Below are 5,209 nucleotides of genomic sequence, written 5' to 3' on the forward strand. Positions count from 1 at the left end.
TGTTAGTTTTCTCTGTTATATTTAATACATTTCTCAGCATAATGACTTGCTCTTTGTGAGAGACAATTAAGAACATCTTTTTACCCACGCTTCACACTTACTGTACATAGCTCATGTAACGCTTTCAGCCACATTTCACGGATCGCTTTATGTCTACTGCTTTATAAAGAAGATATTATCAAAGCTACACTAGGCTTTTATTGACCTGTAATGCAAGTGACTGACTGGGAATACAGATACACTGTTTATCGTAGTGTTTTAACAATTCAAACTCTACATGAGTACAATAACAGTGTTCAGTGTTTTTGAGTGTTCCACGATTTTTCCCAGTCATTTGTTGCCCCTGACCCAACAACTTTGGAAATGTATTGAAGGAATCAAATTCAGAAAAAGCATTTATTTACAAAAATCCATGGAATTTATACAGTAAAACATAAAAATAAATATATTGTCTTTATACATTTTAAGTAAATAATCTATGTGAAAAAAATAATAAACAAAATTTAAAAAAGAGCAATTTATCCCTTTCTGTTTAATTTACATTTTGAAGACCCAACATTTTTGCAGTCTGGGTTGTAAAGGCAGCGGCAATGCCATCAGGCGATTATCTGTTTCTGATGTGTATTGCACTGGCTCCTGCAAGACATGTTGCATCACATAAGGTGTTAAGCTGATGAATTTTACATTCTTAAAGAGAAACTTAACACTATGACAATTTTGTTTATACATAGCACATTACATTGCACATAAACCAAAAGTGCTTTACATTTAAAGACAAAATGTGAAAATATAGACATAAAATCATTATCAACATATATGCAAGAATACGGTATAACCTCCCTGAATAAATACTTTAATATTTAGATTTTTTTTAAATTTAGTTTTCAGGGTGTAAGAATAACCAGTGTAGGACTACAAAACAGTGTAGTACATTTACATTAAATTATTTAATCAACCTTTGATACATGTAATTGGAGAATTAGAGGTTTTGCATAGTATTTTAGTTGAGAATCTATAGAAAAATAAATTAAAAACCACTAAATCACTTCTGATGTGCAACATATCAATATAGCAAGACCTTTTTTAGAGATTTAGGAGATTTCTGTATTTTCCGATTGGATGGCTAGCCTTTTTTTTCTGGAGCTGCTGAGAACCCCCATTATTGTCCTTATATTGACAAAAGCCATCCATACTCTGGATGCTCTTGGTCTTTACTTTGTGGTTGTAAAGTTACACAAGGCCACAGCACCTCATTTTATACACTGAGGTCAAGTTTCAAAATATGCATTCACTGCAAAGAAATGGCCACTATGGAGTAACATCATCAAACATGAATAAAATTGTGCTCATTAAATCCACAAGAGTCTCCAAGAGAGTTTAGGGACACCAGTATGTAGACATATTCAAATATAATAGGAGAAGATAACAAATAAAATTTGTAGGAAAAAATGCACGTTGTCTGCCTCAAACTGCATTGGATTTGCATAAATGTATCTAGAAATTAGATGAATTTAAAAGACTTCTGGGTATCCATAGAACCCAATTTCATTAAGATATCTTTAGGTTATATGTTAAAAAGGATACCTTTGAAAATGTCTGTTTTTTTCTTGATAAAATGTATTCAAGCATTGGAGTGTAATTTCAATCCCAACCCTGACAAGATATCACAACATTGGCACCAATGGATTAGATAGATGTTCTAGTTTCATATGATTCCAATAGTATACAGCTGTGAAACAAAAGTTAGGCTGTTTAAATGCTCAGAGGTTAAAGTAGCACAGCACCTTCTTTTTTATGTTGAGTTTGGAGTTCACCTTTGGACAATAGCAAGTGTTTCCATTTTCCAAATGTTTCTTATTTTACTGCAGCGGTCTGACAGTATATGCTCCTAGTTCTGGTTCTTCCTGAACAGTGTGGTGTCAGTGATAGCTTCAAAGAATCAGGTGGAGTTGGCAAAATAGTACTGCTGGCTGGGTGAATTAAAAATAGACACTACTGCCAGCCACTGTGCTTTACACCTCCCTCCCTGACTTCATCTGATTTAGTCTGAATCCAACCCGATGGCATTGTGGAAGGCATAAAGAATAACTATATAGAAATGGACAATATTCCTGCTGTTAATCTCATTTGCTTATGGCATCAATATTAAATTGAGAGTGTTAAATAATCAGTTATGATTCATGTGTGGAGCACCGGACTAAAGTTGACTCTCAATTGTAGAATAAATGGAAGCACATGTCTTTACCAGTACAAGTCCACCTGCTGACCTGGAATGCAGAAAGTTGGTCCAAGTATCAAGAGTCTTTTTGGTGGTTACAATACTAAATTAACACACATAGCCCCCTTATAAAATGTTATCAGTGTTCAGGCTAAAGTTTGGTACTTTGACATGAGGATGGCTCCTCCTAGAAAATAACACCATTCTGTGTCAATTATATTTTAATTAATTCAGTCGATTTTGATATATTTATAAAAGAAATAGGAAAGTTTGGCTTGGTGATGGCACTTGAGAAAAATCAAGAACTCACCTAAATAACGTTTTTTCCTGTCAGTCTGTCCAGTAACATTAAAGATCCTCTCAAAAGCCTTTAATCATGGTGGTTTTCAGTTTTGTGTTGGCTTTGTTACTGCATAAGACATCAGAATGTAACATTTGCTAGATGCTGGCTTTCTGTGGTTGGAAAGAGATCAAGTCATGGTTTTGCTGCAGAGCTTCCTGCTGGGCTTCTACACCGAGGGTGTTGATGAGTTTCTTCAGCCTCCTACTGTACAGTAGCTACAAGCTCATCAAAGTTCATCAAGCTTATTAAAATCAATTACAGGCGCAGCTTGATAATGTTTATGCTGTTTAGATTACAAGGTTTCTTGAAACAGTAGTAAATAGAAGTAGTGAGCAGATGCTTTAGATGTCTCACACTAGAAACATTGATCTGTTGAAATACATAGAGCTACCTGTATTCATGTTTTCCTGGCATGCAACCCCTCTTATATACATTCCAGTATTCATGACAGAAAAACTTTAAGTGAAATGAACTAATCTAAATTAAAATGATACAAATTTAGATATTTTGGATTTTCAGAGACATTTCATCATTTCTGATGAAAACTTAAGTGAATCCTGGTTGATTGCTGATTAGTGTTTGTTTTGGCAGGTAAATTGTTCCAAACCCCTCAAGTTCACTTACATAGACTAAGAAGTCCCTGTGAAAATTTTGCTGACTGACAGAATATATTTTGATTATCCAGAGGAAATTGGGATTGAAGATTTGCTCAAAGTAAAGTAAGCTGCCATATAAATGATCTCACTGTATACATTTGGTTACTATGTGGAACAGCTGTAATAAAGTTTGCTGTAATCTGTAAATGTGTTTGAAGATTTGGATAGTTAATAAAGGCACCTGCTGTGCAAGCTGTGTCTGCTGTGTGAGCTTTAGATTATGCATCAATCAAAACTGATGAAAATGCATGGGAAGATCCCCTTGAACTAAACCCTGACTGGTCACTGATCTTTAAGATCTCCTATCATTCATTCATTATCCATAACCGCTTATCCCAACTCGGCTTGGCTGAAGCCAATACCAGTTGACATTGGGCGAGAGGAGGGGTACACCTTGGACAGTCTTCAGACTGAGCTGAGGGAGCTGACACCTAGAGACAGATAACCATTCACACTCTCATTAACACCACAGACAATTAAGAGTCACAAATTAATCTAATGTGCATGTATTTGGAGTGTGGGAGGAAGCCTGGAAGATTCAAACCCTCCTGGAACCCTCTTACTGTACCACCACCACTGCAACACCATGTCGCCCAGCTCTACAATGAGCTCTTGTCAAAGTAGCCATTCCAAGCAGATGACTTATGTAAAAGTGGCAACATAGTCACCAGGGATAAATTTAAATGGACTAAACTTTTTTAATGTGAAAGCTAAAGGCACCCCAGTGACCTTAGTGATTTAGGACGCTTTCACATCAAAAAAAGTTTAGTCCATTTTCATTGAACCCTGGTGCAGTTAAATCCTTTGGTTCATTTTGTTGCTTGTGAAAGCTCAAATTGTACTTTGGTGAGGACCAAAGCAACTAGTCCGATACCACTTGCAATAGGGGGTCTTGGTTCATTTCCAAACCGACCCTAGTGTGGTTCGATTGCACTGTGAACGTAATCCAATCGGAATCCGACCAAATTAAATTAAATGAACCAAAATGCTCATTACTCATTGCAGAATTATCCACATATTGCTCAAAATAACTTAATATTTCCATTGATGGTAGAAGCAGATCATCGTAGCAGCACGTAAGGGCTCGCCTTCTCTGATTATACAGCTTTCTGATCACAGCACATCATTTTTGGAAATAATGGATCAACACATTATTCACGACCCGGAGCCTGAACAGGTTCTTGTTCTAAGCGATTGTCTCAAAATTAGTTTGGTCTGAACACCAGAGCAGGATCAAGTGAGAAGTTTTCTCATTTTGCACTGAAATGAATGGACAGATTTTGTTTGCAGCCAAACTTAGCGCCCCCTGCTGTAATTAGCGGTAGAATGCAGCTTAATGCACTTCCTGGTTTGCCTCCCTGCTCAGACCTGGAGGTTGCCGCCTGAGCCAGACCCCTCTCATTTGGTCCATAAGGCGCGCAAGTGACGGGCATAAATAACGCTTCTGAAAAACGCATCCACTGAGGATTGGACATTAGGGTTTAGTGCCAGGGAGATGTGGTGAGCTCTCTTTAGGCATAGGCCTACCTCAAACTCATAACTCTCACTGAAAGAGGGCGGAGACAAAAGTCATGCACTGCAGGTTTAATAATGTGTGTAAAACTCAACAATTCTTGACTTTAAAATAATTTAGATACTGCCCTGGAACAGACATGTTGGACATGCAATGGAAAAGAACGACGAAGAAGAAGAAGATTACTTTATTAATCCCACAATGGGGAAATTCAACCACTGCATTTAACCAATCCTTTTTTACACACAAGTGAACACACCATGCAAGGAGCAGTGGGCAGCACATTACTGCGGCCATGACGTTCTTATTCATTAACAAACACGGCCAGTCGTGTTGCTGGCTATTGTTTTTTTAAATTTGTTTTCTATTATTATCAAATCATTTACGTGAGCAGGTCATAATTACAAGATTTCCGACACCACTTGAAGGCACCAGCAGGGTCTAACGGCAGCCTCGGCAGAAGAGACCAGAAGCAGCGA

The sequence above is a fragment of the Centropristis striata genome, chromosome 18, assembly GCF_030273125.1.
Source record: "Centropristis striata isolate RG_2023a ecotype Rhode Island chromosome 18, C.striata_1.0, whole genome shotgun sequence".
Taxonomy (NCBI): Eukaryota; Metazoa; Chordata; class Actinopteri; order Perciformes; family Serranidae; genus Centropristis; species Centropristis striata.